This window comes from Pogona vitticeps, chromosome 1 (assembly GCF_051106095.1).
Source record: "Pogona vitticeps strain Pit_001003342236 chromosome 1, PviZW2.1, whole genome shotgun sequence".
In the NCBI taxonomy this organism is placed as follows: Eukaryota; Metazoa; Chordata; class Lepidosauria; order Squamata; family Agamidae; genus Pogona; species Pogona vitticeps.
In genome coordinates this window covers 318,816,336-318,834,491 of record NC_135783.1, presented here as the reverse complement: position 1 = coordinate 318,834,491, position 18,156 = coordinate 318,816,336, and the positions used below count along the sequence as shown (strand labels likewise).

General features: G+C 39.2%; 1 protein-coding gene and 1 long non-coding RNA gene across 2 annotated transcripts in view; one reads left to right on the top strand and one right to left on the bottom strand.

The window, feature by feature from the left end:
* The window catches only part of SYNDIG1L (synapse differentiation inducing 1 like), a 63,189-nt gene that overhangs the window by 25,742 nt on the left and 19,291 nt on the right, over positions 1-18,156 (top strand). The gene's annotated exons all lie outside the window — the stretch shown is intronic.
* On the bottom strand, positions 432-7,360 carry LOC140702897 (uncharacterized). Its single transcript, XR_012082197.2, has 5 exons — positions 7,124-7,360; positions 6,921-7,029; positions 6,460-6,515; positions 1,123-1,193; positions 432-513 (listed from the first exon to the last, which is right to left on the bottom strand). It is a non-coding gene; the product is annotated as an uncharacterized LOC140702897 (long non-coding RNA).

The window sequence follows — 18,156 nt, the reverse complement described above, 5'->3', positions numbered from 1 at the left end:
ATTTGCTCTCTAGAAACTAATAGAAAGCCAAGAACCTTTCTGCCAAAGGATGAAAGCCATCATGAAAAGTCTCACCCTCTTTCAATTCAGTTCCATCTCAAATGCCAATCCATACTTCAATAATGTTTCCTTCAAAGATCAGCTTCATGCATAACTTTGCCTCCACTGCCACCTTTTGCATCCAGCTTTGCCAGACTGGTGGATAGCTTTGCTCTAAGAATAATCCATATTAAATACAGAAACCAAACTATCTATCATTCTAGTAACTACAGTTCTTAATGAACTCAAGTACTTGAGTCACTTTAACTCCTTTGAAATGATGTTAGACTTTACAGAATGCACTTTAATTTTGTTTAACTGTTTGCTGTTTGCCTCTTAGTAATTCAGAACCCCAGTGCTACTTAATGCTCAGACCACATGACAAAGCGAGATGATAGAAAACCACATTTATTATTGAAGTTGTGCATCAGTTAGGTCCTGGTTTCAAGCAAATTTCCAGGAATTCCAGTCCTTCTGGAAGTGAAAAAGAGAGAGAAGGAGCAGATAGCATTTATTAGGTATGATATCTTAGTTTAAAAATTGGGTCACCTCGTCTTGCATATTACAGTTAAACTTTATCCAAGAGCAGTTTGAAGACCATTGATTAAAGATACCATATAATTAAGGAGCTGAAATACATTTCTGTTCCAGAGACATGATTTTGTCAGACATTCATGACTATGCAGTCACACTAGCAAACAGCACTTGGCGATTACCCTCCCAGTCACCAATCAGAAAACAAAGCAAACTAATTTGTAAACTATGGGAGATGTGAAAAGCTCCTCCTGTTACCATCCGATATTTTCAGCACCCAAGAATTCCTCCTTCTAATGACAAGCTATCTCTAACATACAGTTTTGCCCTAGGAATTATAAGCATGGATGGACAACAAGATCATTCTTTGATTAGGAGAAGTGAACCTCCATATCTGACAAAACCCAACTTGATGTCTTGAGTCACCCCTCCAGTATATCCTTTGAATTCTTTTCAGACAAACTAGTTTATGGCTTATGGAAATTACTGGTTTTGGATTAGTGCTCCCAGAATCCTCAGCCAGCACAACCAGTAGTCCAAAAACTTAACTTTTCTAGGTGTTGCTTTTCTTGCTGCATTCATTGGCAGGTGGCCACAGAGCACTCTGCATCTTCATTGAGCTGTTAAAGACATAACATAATTTAAGTTTATATGATAGTTTATGGTCATACTGATGATATCCCTAAGAATAAAGGACTTATATGTACTTATGGGTACTTATTAAGTAAATAAATAAACATAGCAGGTCTCTCAGCTCTGACTGAATTTGCTCTTCTCCCAGCAACTGTTTGCAACTCCTTAAGGAAGCCTGTTTCACACTTCAAGGACCACACTTTTATATAGTTATTTTATACAAGCTTTATCTTGTTTGTTTTGCTGATCAGGTTCAGAAACCCAGAGAATAATGATATATGCTATGTGGAGAGAACGGTTTTTAAATGCATTTTTCTTATGCCAAGATATTATTTGGGGTGTGTGTGTATTGTTGAGGTACGGTAATTATATCATAAACTGTGGCTTTTATTTATTTATTTATTTATTTATTTATTTATTTATTTATTTATTTATTTATTTATTTATTTATTTATTTATTTATTTATTTATTTATTTATTTATTCCAACTAGCAGAGAGAACCGAGCATGTTCTCTTTTGAAACCAAAGCTACAGACAATTTTACACACAGAATACATATTGTGCAAACATGTTTGCTTCACAGACACTGCCTGGATCTCTGTTCCAGCAGCCACTCAAAGTAGGAGATTAAATAAAATTAAGTCCCTCGTAAGCCACCATCGGGCTAATTCATCTGAGTTGAATGTCTTATAAATAGATTGTAATGTCAATGATAAAGGCCTGAAACCTCACGGTGAATGGATCTGTCTTCAAATGGCACCTTCTTTCTACCTCCTGGTTTAATTAGGAATGTCTGGAATGAATTCCCATTTTGCTCAAAAGGGGACTTTTCATATTGCCTATTTTTTTAATCCTGTTTTTTAAAGCACAGCTGTTCTTTTGTTATGCACATTCTAGAAATCATCTGTTGAGATCCTGCTTCCATTGTAGGGCAATTGTGTTTTCTCAGTACTCAAAGCTACGATTTTGAAGCTAGGAGCACCAGATTTCCCCCCATTCAAATAGTGTGTATATCATTATTGTGATTGCTGTGTGGAGTGTCAGTTGTACCTCTTAGCTATTGTGGCATTAGAGGCAACAGAAATAAGTCCTAAACTACTGTTATACAGTTTTGGTAATAGTAGTGACATTGCTTCCTACTAGGATTTCCAGCAACATCCCATTTTATAATATTTCAGAGCCAACACCTAGATTCGTGTGAAATCACAGACTTGGTACCCTTTTGATGTCATAGAGGCAGGGCAGGCAAGGACTAAAAATGAGACAGAAACATCCTGGGCCATCTGATTGTAGAAACAGGCACAGAAGTGGGGAATCTTTATAGATGGGCACAGAATCTAGGTAAAACCCAGCTAACCAGATTAAGTGGCAACCCCCAGCCAAAGGGAGGAGGAAGTTCAGTAGCTGCTGTGGTTGCCATCCTTCCTGCATAGTTTTGCATTCTGTACAGCCAGATTTATAGCATGCATGACATAGCCCCATGGCTACTGATCTTGAAGTCTCACTGTCAGCTGAAGAGAGGTGCCTCCCCCATGCCAGCTGCTGTTACTACTAGGATGAGGTAACACAAAGGCTCAAGAGTGAGAGGCTGGTGCTCCTCACCCAATGTTTTCTCAGATAGCACAACTGCATGCACCAATTAGCTGTCTCCCCATCCCCTCCTCTTGCTCCTGACATTTTGGTATGTTAGTCTCCCACAAGCACAACCAACACACATTTAAACACCTTTGCAATGACTGAGTGAGTTCTGGTACCAGCTACGAAAAGGTGAAAATGGATATCTAGACTTCAAAGTAATCTCATATGCAAAAATTACTTACTTCTATTGCATTGCTATGTGACTGGTGACTGTATTGCTACCTTTCCACCTTCTTCAGCCAGTTTCTGAGACTTTAGCCAGAACCATGAAATCTGGAAATCTTCCTTGTCATTGATGTCTGTGTGTCTCTTGCTGTACAATAATTCATTGGCTAGAGATGGATTTTTAGACTAGTGCTCTGAGATTCCCCTTGAAGACTGTGGCACTCTAGAGTTCTAGTCCCAAGAAGCAGTCTTTCTCTCTGGCTAGACTGTTGATCCAGAATAATTAATTTTAAAAGAAGCACTCTGTGCATCCTGCATGTCTCCATTTGAAGTGAAGCACTTGAATTTTTCTTTGAAAAAATAAAATACACATAATTTTGGCTGTATATTTTCCCCAATGCCAGAATCTTCAGTTTTAGCAAGGCTCATGAAGACAGCAGCAGCAATAGTGAGCATGCAAGTGGCAAGTTGACTGTAGGTTGTCCCTCAACAGTACAATAGTTATTTTATTGTCCTCACGAACCATGCAAAGAACAGACAGCATATCCCTGCCTCTAGATGAGACTGCATTAATCCTCAGCATGAACTATGGGTTTTGTTTTCAGTGGCAAGGTATTTTCATTATGTAGTATCCAGCTCTATATCCCAAGAGAAGGGATTCTGAGTGTTGAATCATTCCAGGAAAGAGATTGTTACATGTATTATATATGGTGTGGAGAAAATAGACGGCCAGACATTTTCTTCCCATCTCTATAATACGGGAAGAGTCAAACACCAAAGGTAAGATATAAAGAAGTTAAAGGGAAGATATAAGGAAATATATAAATAAATCATTTATTGTTTAGCACAGTGGAGGTCTCCAACTTGAATGACAGTGGGTCAACTAAATGAGATGTTCAGCTTTGTATTTAGAGTAGAGCTTCCTTGTGAGATTAAAAAAAAACCTCTTCCTTTGTATAAGTTTTGTTCTTCTCCCTATCTTGAAAATTAAATTGTTTTATTCTGTGAGATAAACATGGGCTTAATTTTCAAGTCTGATCACTCAGGCAGATGACTCTGAGGAAATACTATCACTGGAGAACAAACCTTCCACATCACCTTCCCATATGAGCTGGTTTGAGCCTTTAAAAAGGGATACAAGAAATTAATGGACAATGTGTTTTTTTCTTTGTGCTCTGTGTGATGCACACTAATGGGTCTTTCAGCACCTGCATAGACATCCTTGAAATCTTCCAGAGCCTTAAAGGTCATTAGCCTCACTCTCTCACCTAGCCCAACAGTTATTCTTGAGTTCCATTTCGACTGTCACTGAGGCAATACCTTGACATTGAAACCAACATTCTCAGTATTGAAAAAGAGAAGGAAACCTTCATACTGATCTTCCACAGACTAAGAAAAGAACAAAGACAAGCCCAAACAATGGAAGCAACTGTCATCCACTGCCAACAACATCACAAAGTAGAGAACATGATGGTCTTGTTTGTTTGGGATCAGTATCAGAACAAGAAGAGGCTCCATGTCATTTCACCAGCATTAAATCACTCACCAGTATGGAACCACTTAACTATCAGAGAGTGAACCACCATCTCAAACACAGGAAAAATTTAAAGGTAATGGAGATAAACAAAAGAAACCAAACCAATGTTGATAATTCACAGACAGAACTCTTTCTATATCTTAATCTGAATCAGGATCACCACACTCATAAATATCGAGAAAGAAAAGGCTTGCAGCATTACCATATTGACAGTTTCCAATGGGGGAAACTTTCTTCCCACCACCATTTTATTTTGGAGTCCTGCTACAGTTTTACATGGATGCAGAATGGCCTATTTTGATTTCCAGAGGGCACAAGAAAGGAAGCACTCAAGCACATTCTGTGGCTCAGTATTAAGCCTTCCAATACCAGGGCACCATTCAGTGTGATATGGCTGTGAAGATTCTCAGTCATCCAGGTGAGGTCATCTTGAAGTTGAGTCATAGCAACTGGAATTTTTTCCTTATTGGTTGAAATGTTTAGCTACTCATCCAAAAAGCTTCTTCAGTCTGAGGAGAGTTGGTAGGAGATCCCTGATATATCCTCCACATTGGTTTCACTTCCCGATAGGTGGAGAAGGACTGCAGAAGTAGGATTATCTGACACCCCTAGTTCTTTGTATTTCTAATGAGTCTATTCAGACCAGGAAGAAGTGAAACCAACATGGAAGATATATCGTGGATCTCCTACCAACTCTTCTCGGACTGAAGAAGCTACTTGGTTGAATAGCGAAACATTTCAACCTAATAAGAAAGAAGTCCAGTTGCCATGATTCAACTTCCATATCACTGTGATATGGAAAACTTGGACAGTCAATGTCTTAACTCTCCAGAACCTCACAATCATATGGCCCATGATTAATCATGCTCAACATTAGGGTCCTTGGTATTCGAAAAAGAATTGAGTGACAAGTTACCCACAAAGAAAAGAAAATTAGGATCTTCAATATAGAAAACCACTTAAAATTGACATTCAGTGTCTAAAGGTCCGTTCCCACTGGACAGAAGAATCAGTTGTATCGATTTAAGCATTATTTAAATCGATCTATAAATTTCCAGCCACACAACACAAAAGGGAAATTGATTTATTTGGGCTGCAGAGCGAGGTTTTTTTCCAACTGGCCAGGAGGGGCTTTTAAAATATCTTGCTTCTAAAATCGATTCAGTTCAGTGCTGTTTTGTAAATGCTGCTGTCATTTTAATTTGTGCCAGTGTGAGTTTTGGGTGGCAAGAGCACCACCATTTTTGCTTTTTTTAAAAAAAAAAATTTAAAATATTAAAATATTTTATCACTGCATCTGTTCCTCAATATATTAGACATTACAACCACCTATCCTGTTCTCTCCATTCTACTGATGAAGGAGCCAGCAAAGCAGAAGAAAACCAGCAGGTGCAGAGTGAGCGCTGACTGTCCTCTGTGTCCTGGCATGCCCGCTCTGCACCTGCTCTGCACCTCTAGGACACGGAGGACAATAAGTGTGCCAGAAGCATCACTAGGAGGCACTCAATTTAATGCTGTACCACTTATGCTTTAAAAAAAATTAAACCAAAAGTGTGCTTCGCAAACAGAATGGAAGTGAACTGAAGTAATGTAAGTCAATGTGAACATGCCTACTGAGTTATATACCTGTGACTTTACAGAAATCTTTAAAAAGTCAGAACCGGAATTGATGTAAATTGGCTGTGTGACCAAGCCCTATATCACCAGAGAGAGAAAGAAATGAACAATACCACTCCTTCATGTTCAAAATCCTTGACACTGAAAAGATCTTGATGTCAAGATTTGGTATTTCCATATCAGGAATCTCATCATAATTATTAATATCAAATTGTTGAATCCGATAATAAATATTTGGAACATAAGGCAAAAAAACTTAAATAAAACTGCCAAAAAATAAATTTGAAATACTCACCTCTGCTAGATCTTAAGGTCCAGATGTTCAGGATCCAATCAGTGAGAAAGACAAATCTGTAAAAGAAAATAACAGATCATTATATCCCACCAGCTGGTAAGTGAGCTCGCTACTCATCCATTAGTGTGAATTACATGGACCATGAGAGAGGACAGGTTAGTTACCTGTAACCATAGTTGTTTGTGAATTCACAGAACCAACCCATCCTCCCCTCTGCCACACATGTGTTTAAGTTAGTAGCGGACAAGGGAACTGAGGAATAACCATTGGGTGGAGAAGCATGCACTGGTTGAGAAGGTGGAGCTAACAATTTTTTAGGCTCTGGAAGATTCCAAGGATGTCTATGCAGGCTCAGGAAGACACATTAGTGTGAATTCATAGATGACCACTCAGAGAACTACAGATACAGATAAATAGCCTGTCCGTCTCTGTGGCTGCTAGCCAGGATGATTCTATATTACCTTCAGTATCAGAGCCAGTAGGCCTCTGAATATTAGTGTGCAAGGTTACATGAGCAGTAGGTGTGTTCAGATGTTGTGTGTGGGCTTCTCATAGGCATCCGATTGGCCTCTGTGGGAACAAAACCATCAGTTAGGATCCAGTGTGGTAGTTATTACATTTTCGCATCTCATGTGTGAGGAAATAGAAGAGTTGATTGTATTACTTTGGACAGTGACACATCTTCCAAATCATAGTCTGGAGGCTCCACCAATCTGAGTCTATACATTTTTCACTGCAGTGCTGTAAAAGGCTTTTGGACTCAGAATAAAAAGCCCGACATAATTATACATCTATTTTACCATGCAACAATGGGACTATTCATTGAAAAACTGCTGTTGTTAATAAGCAAGGCAGTTAGCGAGAGAGCGCTTATGGAGTCAGTTTTCTACAGTCTACTGTCAATATTTAGTAGAGTCAGGGCGATTTGGATTCTAGGCCTCCCACACAAAACTGCCCCTATTCAGAACTACTTTGGGATTCAGACCAGAGGAATTAATTCCAGCACAACAGAGACATCTAGTGACCAAAAATAAAATGAGTTGATTAGATCTCTTCTGTATTACATTGTTGCACCTTTCACAGAAGATCTGCTGAGTTAATGATTTCAGTATATTTATGGTAGAAAACCAATATCTGTTCCATCTTCTGTCTGTGCCCATCTTGTTCTGGTGAAGTCCTCATCATTCTGATTCTTTCTTCAGCTACTGTGTCTCTCACTGTGGGAAGAAACATGATAATTAAAATGTCAATATAATAAGAGACTGGCGCTAATGTATTACAGTCAATTAGATTATCATTTACGTTGAAAATCCTCTAACTTAATTGAACCATTTAATTAGTATTTAACATAACTTGATTTTTTTATTTTTATTTTTTTGCATTACTGTTTCTCCAGTGATAAGTTAGTCAAGTATGGGAGGCTGAAGGGAAGGGAAGCTGTTGCCAGGTGACAGGATCATCAAAGATCTACATAATGTCCCAGTTTTTAATCCCATTCCAAGATTTCCATTGCCCATCCTGATGAGGAGTCTTACAAGTAAGATAAGGAAAGGGAAAGAGTAAGTTTATAAGATTATAAGGAAAGAAGAAAGAGAAGGGTTTGGAGTTGGGCAGATAACAAATGGGATTTTCAGAAATTGCTACAGCTATTTTCTTCCCTCTGAAGCAAATACAGATGAAGGGAAGAAGTAAAATCATTTCATCCTGGTAAGGCTTTTAGTACAAAAATGCAATGTACATTTTAACACAATTTAAATGCCCTCCTGCCAGTGTACGTGTAATTGGATTAGTTTATAGCTTATTAAGAATTAACTTAATGTGCAGCCATTTTTCATCGACTTTCCAATGACTGAATATAATATATTTTTGAAAATACAAAATGCAGCAGTTGTTGGATGAGCTGAAGAATCAGAATGAGAAGGAAGAGCACTTGTCTCACACTTTTGCTCTTTAATGCCAGCTTTACAATAGAGGTGGCATATATGAAAGCTCTCTTCCTGTTTCTTCACATCGAACTTTAGATCTTCAGTAGTCTTCTCTGTAGTTTGTCATGTTTTGAGTAACTGGCCATAACTAGAGCAGCCATGAGGAATGGATGAAAGGGCAGGGTCTTAGAGGATACCTTTCTTTCTGTGCCAGCCCCTTAAGTTTTGAGGTTGCAGAGCTAAACAGGAAAAGCCTACAATTAGATAGCTTTAGTAGCAGATACATACTTGGTGGAGTAGAAGGAACACTGGTTGTAATCCCCTGCCTATCCTGTCTGTGTGGGGACAGTGGTTGCAGCCTTCTGCCCAGTCACAGAGGGGTGTGATTGAAGTATTCAATACAGCCTCTCAAGTAAGGAAGCCTGGTGCTGAGGTAGAGGATGTTGGCCCATCAAAGATGTTGAGATAAATTCAGCTGCCAATCCAGTTGGCTTCTGCAGGAGAAAGGAGGGGCCCTAGTTTTTTTACCTGAGGTAACAAAATGTCTTGGGATGATTATCCCAGAAGGTAAAAATGTTAAGCTTTTAGTTAAGTAATTATGGTGTTAGGTCTAGAGAACGGAGCTCAAACTGATAAAGGAACTGAACTGATACACAGATTCTTAATTATACTAAGACTCATACGTAGGCACCCAGTCTTTTCCTAAACATCCCTTGCATGTGTTTTGAAACCTGGAGAAAACTATGATTTATTCATGTTGTATAATACATGTGTATGCACAGGCTTTGCTACTGTTTTATGCTGGTTAAGTTTTGCTGCCAGCATAAAATTGTTGATTTAAATGTGTGTGTGTGTGTGTGTGTGTGTGTGTGTGTTATGTGTGGTCAGTTTGCTTCTAATTTATGGTGACTGTAATGGGGTTCTCAAGATATAAGAGGTATTCAAGAAGTGGCTTATCATTCCCACACAAACCCCTGTCAGTATCTGTGACCCAGCAGGGATTTCAACTCCTAATGATCCTCTATCTATTGCTGGCTCTCTGATCTGCAATTATATTGTCTTGAACTGTAGTTTTTGACTTTAATAATACCAAACTGCCCAAAAGGTATTATTAAAGGGTAGTATATAAATACCTGCAATAAATAACATAGATAATTGTTTTGGACGAAAACATAGATAATTATTTGGTACTTGAACACTGGAACCCAATATAAAGCACTGTGTAAGAAATTATTTTCCTGGGCAATTTTGATAATACCAATGCACACAAATGGGCCTTTCTTGGTTTTGTCCAAGCTAAAGACCGAGGGAACATGTGAATGTTATAGTAACTCTGGCCGGACTCTTACTGCACAACATTACATCAAGCAACTCTAATGATGTCATCAGTTGCAACTGTTTGGGCAGAATTTAAAACTTCCTCTCCCCTGCTTCAAGTTTCCCAGGATCTGTACAGATCCCTTTTATTCTGGGGAAGCCTTTGGAAGCTGTGATATGAGGGAGGGTGCTCTCCAATAACCCCAAATCACTTCTGCCAGTCCCAGTTCTGCCACTGGCTTCTCCAGGACAAAAAGGTATCCGTGGAGATCTTTAGAACCTGGGGACAGGGAATAGGCAGTTTCTCCTGAACAGCCACAGTTGATGGCATCATTAGAGTTGCATGGCATAAAATTGCAAAATATTATCCGATAATATAGATAAGTCAAAGGAATACATAGTTATATATATTGTTACGGCAGCTAGAATTATATATGCTAGAAATTGGAAAAGCCCAACGGTACCGAAACAAGAAGATCTTATTGAAAAGATATGGGAAATAGCCAAAATGGATATCTTATCAGAAGTCATGAAAGATCAACCCCTGCAAAAGGCAATAGAAAGATGGGATCTATTTAACAAGTGGACTGAATCAACAGGCAGCAGCTGAATAAAATATATTGAAATGAGAACTTTATCTACAAGGCAGAAAAGAGTAAATAGAATAACTTAAAATCTTGATATGGCAATAGGTATAGATTGGATATCAGTATGTTATTGTATCCCCTCTTCCTCATCAATCCCAACTCCCTTTTTCCTTTTGTCACCCCTCATGTTAAAAAATAAAAAAATGCAAAATAGGATTTTAGACTCTGTATTCCATTTATTTCTTTTCAATAAACTGAGATGCTCCTGTTCCTGCTGTTTTTAAAAAAGACAGTGAGCATAGTAATGATACCAAGAACTGCCTAGTGTCAGCACAAAGCCAAGCACCAAATTTAAAAGGTCTTAAAGCAACAAAAAAGGATGTGATCCTGGTTACCTCTTTACACCCAATCTTGTTGCTTCAGAGCTCCTTTCATTTACCATAACCCCCCCCCCCCCCTTGTTCTAGTAAGCAGGTTTCAATTTTTGCTTCTTAGTAAAGAAGGATGGGGAAAAACAAAGTGGCCAATGAAGCAACAATGCCAGTAACACCTACTGTATATACACTCCCATTAATTCAATTGGGTGGGTGGGTGGATATCCTGCCTTGCTTCCGTTAAACTCAAGGTGATATGTTCCCAACTCCCAATCCAATACCCTAAATAATGATGCAGCAAGAAAGACATTTGTCCTGTTTGTACTGGAGTACTCTCACTGTTAATTTCAGTGTTTTTTGCATGATATAAACCTAATGGCAAGTTCTTTTTCCATGACTGGTTGGTACATTTTGTATGGCTGATGTAGCATGGGGTTTTGTTGTTGTTTGTTTGCAACACTTCTGCTTCCATAGTTTTGTCTCACTTTCTAGTTTGTTTGATTGCCTATACAGTATTTGATCCTTTGTGACCAGTGGAAGAACATGTCCTAATCAGTGAGGGCGATGTCATAATAGGGTAGGATGTTGTGGTTTAGCGTCAGGCTCCTACCCTTGGGTTCAACACCTCTTTTATTTTATTAATTTTTTAAATGCTATCACTTTAGCACAGGGATGTGGCTTGTTGCCGTGAAAGATGGCAGCATAACAGATCTGCTCCTCTCTAAGCCTGTTTATAATATAACTATTAAACGTGAAACCTGGCAAATAGGTAAGTATATTTTGCAAATAAATATGGAAATTGGAAGATCAAATAAAATGGCATGAGAATGTAGACTGGATATCTCTTCAAGATCAAAGTGATTTGGCAGAGTCCTCAGAGGACGCTGATAGTGAAATGGTGACAGGTAAGACGAAAAGGAAGGGACAAAAATAACCCCAAATTAGTTAGTGAGTTCAGTGAAGATATGAGACAGCTTTTAAAACAATTAAAGAAAGACTTACAACCAGATATGAAAGCTGCAATAGTGTCAGTTAAAGAAGTGGCAGAAATGAAGGCTCACCTTCAGATTGCTAATGATGCTTTTGAACTTGCCCATCATCTGCAGATTAAAACTGGTGTTATGGAAAATGAGTTCAGAATGTTGAAAGGTAGAGGGTCAAGAAAAGTATAATCACCATCCAAACCTGTGTATAAGGAACTTTAAGGAGGAGTAAAGGATGGAGGACTTGAGAGAGTCTTGAAATGGATTCAAAACCTCTATCTGGATTTAAAGATTATATCAGAAAATTTGGAAAGAGTTCACAGAATGGCTCCTAAGCAAGAAACATTGATAAGAGATATTGTTGTTAGCTTTATTCATTATACAGTGAAATTAGCTGTGCATTAAAAAGCATAAATGAGTTGTATGTAGGAGACAAAAAATGAGATCTTCCAGGACTTGCTGTTGAAACAGTTGGGAGGCACAGAGAACGAAAACCATTTACTGAGGCATTCAGAACCAAGGAATAAGATATGTCTGGGGATTTCCCTTCAAATTGATCATATGTATTGGATATAAAGCTAAGGTTAAGGTTATAACTACAATAGAACAACTACAAGATTTGTTTAAATACTGTATATGAATAATCAAATGTCTCTGATATTGACTGAAAAATTATTTATTGTTTATTTCTTTATTTTATTTATAGGCTGCCTTTCTCCAAATAAGGAGATCGAAGGGAGCTCACAATATTAAAAGAATAGAATTAAAAAATTAAGATGAACATAAAAAACCAATTAAACTATACACTAATTAAAATACAACTGAATAATTCAAAGCAGGTAAACATTAAAAACTATCAACTTAAAAATGCCACTCAGAGACTCAGTAGCGATTGTTAAAAGGCTGCCTGAAAAGATGGGTCTTCAGTTGTTGGCGAAAGGATAAAAGGGAGGGGCCAACCTCATATCCCAAGGGAGAGCATTCCATAATGTGGGGGCCATCACAGAGAAGGCCCTCTCTTGTGACCCCCTCAACCGTGTCTCCATTGGCAATGGGACTGAGAAGATGGGCCTTTTCTTAAATCTTAAATGCCAGGAAGGCTCATATGGGGAGATACAGACCATTCAGTAGTCTGGACCCAAGCCCTAAAGGGCTTTATAGGTAACGACCAGCACTTTGAATTGGGCCCTGAAATGTACTGGCAGCCAGTGCAGTTGTTGGAGCACGAGCATTATATGCTCCCTATAGCTGGCCCCAGTCAGTAGTCTGGCTGCAGAGTTTTCAACCAGCTGAAGTTTCTGAACTGTCTTCAAAGGCAGCCCCACACAGAGCGCATTACAGAAATCCAAGAGCGATGTAACAAAGGCATGCATTACTGTAGCCAAATCAGACATCTCAAGGAATGGGTGCAGCTGATGCACCAGTTTTAACTGTGCAAAAGCAATCTTGGCCACTGCCAAGACCTGGGCAATCAGGGTTGAATCCCGGAATACTGCCAAAAACAAAGGCTCAACAAGAACAGAATTCTCAAGGAGTCAGAACACACTTGCGCTAGAGGAAAGCTAAAATGTAAGACTCTGCTTGAATACTCCCTGAGTTCCTCAAGGTTGCTGATAGTTCCTGTGTGAACAAAAACAATTATTTCTGGCAGCACAAAGTGCTAGGGTGCAGTACAGAAAACCTCTATCTGTTTATCCTGTCTTTTCAGGATAATCTGCTGTCTCATCTCTGCATAATCCAGCATATCACTCCAGGAAGAAAGGAAGGAACCAATTTGAAACTGGTTTTCAGCTCACTCCAGGAAGGAGTCCAGTGAGGATGCAGAGTACATATTTTACAAAAATAAAACACATGCAGTCTTTCATGCCTGCTCATTTTCACCCTTTTAGTAAAAACTAAGACTTTGCCATGGATAGTGATTCCTGAGAAACTGCACCTCTCTAAACTCTCCCTTCCTGGGAACTATTAATTATGTGTCCTAAAGTCACTTTCAACATATAGCAACTCTCCCAGGTTTTTCTTGGTATGAAGTACTTAAAAGGGGTTTACTAGTCCCACATTCCACATTCCATGTGCAGTTTGCCCAAGGGTCACACAGGTGGCAGGTCATGTAATCCCATCAGCCACAAACACTTCAGTGATCCTAGCTCACCCAAATGGCTCAGAAACCTTGTATCCCTCTGCATATCCCCAGGAATAAAAACAATATGATGCCAGGATCGGTAATGGGACTTTCCTTGCCCTGCCACAGGTTTCTGCCTGGCATGAAAAGCCTACTGCAGAGGGCTTGACAGCAGGCAAGTTCGGCTTTTAAAACACATAGAAAGGGGTTCCAGGAGGGAGGGCATTGCCATTTCTCCAGTGATAACAAGGAGGAAAACACTGCATATTATAATAATCATAAGGAAAAAAAGATTGCTCTTAATTTTACAAATCTCAGTAATAGTAAGGACATTTTCTTAATAGATGAAAAATGAATCCTAGTTCCCTGCATCTTAATAATAGCAAGAACTCAATATTGTAGTTCAGAATTTATTTATTTATTTATTCTATTTATACCCCGCCTATCTGGTCATTTCGACCACTCTAGGCGGCTAGAAAAGACTTTAGTGGAGTTGTGCCATATTCAGTTTGGTCAGAGCAACTTCCCCCTTCTTTTACTCCTGTTCTGCTGTTCCTCTTTTAATCTTTCCACTTGCCACAGGATGTCCACAGAGCAGAGCTTTGTTTTCAGACTCTGCGGGATTACTTGCACGACATTTAATTTTGCTTGCTGACCAGAAGGTCATGTGGATAAGGGGTGCACATCAATATGTTGTCCTAACCTCTAGTGGATACAAAGCATACCTGGAGTGGTGAGTGTAAGGATTGAATGTTTATCCGATAGGCCAATTAGTTTGTGATTGATTTTAAACGAAGCTACTTAGTTCACAGTTAATCTGAACTATTATATCCAGCTGCGAATGAGCCCAGTGTCAGATTGGACTCTAGGTATCTCTGCCAAGGCAAGCTTTTACAGATTCAGCTACTTGTAATTTAGTTGATTTAATATGAGACTGAAACGTTCCCATCTCCAGTTTCAGTGGATAGAGTGCTAACTGTCAGAAGCATTCTTGGTCATGCTGTGACCCTACATACTGTACAGAGACATTTGGAAGCATGTGAATCCAACATAGAAATGGTGGACACATCATATAGTTCAGTACCTTTATCTCCTGTGATTGCCATCACTGTTCACTTCTATCAATTTTTAATATCAGTTTCTCCCCTAGTATATGTGTTTATCTTTTTCTGAGCTGTGAACAGTACCAGCTGCAAGTCCTGCGCAGTCTCGCAGTGTGGATGAGAATACCAATGCCTTCCATCCGATTATGGGGATGGGTTTTAAATGAGAATGGATCATGGCTGCTTTAAGCAAATTTTATATGCTTCAAAGCTGCTTCATTTTGAATTGGGTTTGATTTCTTATGTCTCAGAAACCTGATGTTGGTTAACGGAGCCCCAATTTATACAAAATACACTTTAGCCCAAGAAATGTCCAATCTGCTTTACAATCTGCCTGTGATACATTGAGTCTTATCACTGTTAGCATATTTATGAGAAAGCCCTTCTTTTGCATAAATGAGATCTCAGTCATGCCAGAAATGTTGTGTCTGTTCTCCAAACATGGGAGGTCTTCAAAACTTTGTTCTATGTACTCAAGCTCTGTCAAAGTGTTCACAAGCTTTTGCAAATGCTAGAAATAAGCAAAACCCTTGAATTTTCACAGTGCTCCCCCTATTCCTCTCCTATGCCTCTTCATCTCTCCGGCGCCAATGTGTTGTCTGAGCTTTGAAAGCTTGCTGCCATTCACAAAAGAAGCACACTTGAGGCTTACATTAGGATACAGCCGAACACAGCACCTGACAGGACCTTGACTTCACAGTAAGTTCTTTCCCAGGTACAGCTCCAAACACTAAATAATGAGGCTGTATTGCTGTAACTGCACCACACTGTTTTTCTGCATATTTATGAGCCCTGCTCAGAGCAAATTTTATTTCTTCTCCCTTAATCACTCGTGGGATCCTTATTATCCAAGTTCAAACACAGGGTGATGATGATCAACAACAATCTCTCCCATGTTGTGCCCAGTGAACCAGCTTACCAACCCTGAACACATCGATCACATTGATAATGAAAATTAAGCAGGCTTGTGTCAGTCAGTACTTGGGTGGGAAACCAGCAGAGAACAACAAGGAATTCTAGGTAGGGCTAGGAGATAGTTGTGCCAGAGAGCTGCTGCCAATCAGAACTAGGCTAGATGGGACAATGATCTCCCTCAATATAATGCAGCTTCCTATGTTCCACAGCCAGAGCATCAAGTGGAACATATGACAGAAGACTCTCCCAGATGCATAGGAGAGCCTTGTAGTGGCATCATAAAGCTGAGGGACATGTGTGATGGCAGTCATGGTAGTCTTGTTGCAGTAAAAGCAGCAAAGAAACTTTTGGTGCCTTAAAGACCAGCAAGATTTATCTGACACAGCCTTTATCCCACTTTTCAGATGCAGCCTTCTTACTCTGAAGAAGTAGGTTAAAGTCCGCATATATTTATCCCAAATGAAGCATGCCAGGTTAAGGTGTCACAAGACTCCTTATTATCGTATATTTTGAAAGACCCCCTTCTTGGATGCACTCCAGAGCATGATAAGAGGGTTTGAGTATGTCAGAAAAGCAGAAATCCATGCCATCAGGAGACTAGATTCCCGTTATAAGCCTGGATTCCTAGCAGGGTCACCCAAGGCAGAATGTTCATAGGTGAGGCACCAGGCTACGATGCATCCACCCTCTTCAGGAGTAACAGCTGCATCAGCAGAAGAAAATGGATCATTCCAGTGGGGATGGGGATAGATAAACTTCTAGATAACAGTTATTGGGCAGCAGCAGTAGCTGAAGATAATGTAGGCAGCAGATCTTTCACAGATCCCAGCAGGAACACTCAAGATAAACTTTGTTAGTACTACACAGAAGACGGCCATGGTAGACGACAAATGAATCTTGCTTGCCTTGAAAACCATATGATCACGCAATCCAAAATGAAACAAGAGATACTGAAGGATGATAAGACTCTCAGGTGAGAAAGCACCTAATCAGCTACTAGAAAATAGCAAAGGACAAGTACAAATAGTGTTGTCCCTAGTGATGCAAGGAGATTAAAGGCAAAAGGACGTCTAGTGGCTGACGGGAAAAGAGGTGAAAGGAAAGTCTCATGCTACACAACACATGCAATTGGAACATGGAACATGAGAAATATGAATCAAAGCAAATGAAACCATAGAACAAGAGATAGAAGAGAACAACAAAAGAGGGAAGGCAAGAGATCTCTTCTGGAAGGTCCAAGAAATCAAAGGAAAATTTAAGACCATATTAGGAATACTGAAAGAGCAACAGGAAGCACACTGTTTGACCAGTATAAAATAAAGAGAAAGTGGAAACAATATACTGAAGACCTATACAAAAGAGATGAAAGGAAAACAGATTCCTTTGGAGAGGAATAATGATACTGAGCCCGCAGTTCTAGAAGATGAAGTGAAAGCTGCTGTGAATGCACTAGGAAGAAATAATTCACCAGGGGGTATATGGAATACTCATAGAACCATTTCAAGCCACAAAGACTGAACCTTTCAAAATCCTATCAGGAATATGGCAACAAATATGGCAGACAAAACAATGGTCCACACACCATTCAATATACATACCAATCCCCAAGAAAGGATACACCAAGGAGTGTGGTAACTATAGAACCATTGTACAGATTTTCCATGCAAGCAAAGTGATGCTCTAGATGTTGTGACAAAGGTTTTTGCCCTCATATATGGAGTGAGAAATGCCTGGTGTTCAAGGTGGATTCCAAAAAAGAAGGGGCACAGAAGACTATATAGCAGATATCTTCTGGCTATTGGAGCGCACCAAAGAACTTCAAAAGAAGATCAGTCTATGCTTTATAGACAGCAACAGTCTTTTACTGTGTAGATCATGGTACATTATAGATCGTTTTGAAAGAAATGGGTATGCCTCGCCACTTGATTATCCCACTACATAACCTGTATCATGGAGAAGAAGCTACTGTTATGGAGATACAGAGTGGTTTCCTATAGGCAAAGATGTCAGACAAGGGTCCATTTTACCTGCACAATTTGTATGAAGAATATATTATACAGAAAGCTGGACTAGATTTTGATGAAGGATGAGTGAAAATTGGTGGAAGAAACCTCATGTGCAGATGACACCATCTCAACTAGTAGAAAGCAGCAACGACTTGAAATGACTAATGGTGAACATGAAAGAAGAAAGTGTCAAAGCAGGACTGAAGTTGAACGTTAAGGAGACAAAAATCATGACTACTGAAAAGCTACACAACTTTAATCTTGACAATGAAGAATTTGAAATAATTAGAGATTTTGTATACCTTGGTTTAATTATCAATTCAAATGGAGACTGCTGTCAGAAAATCAGAAGGAGACTAAGCCCT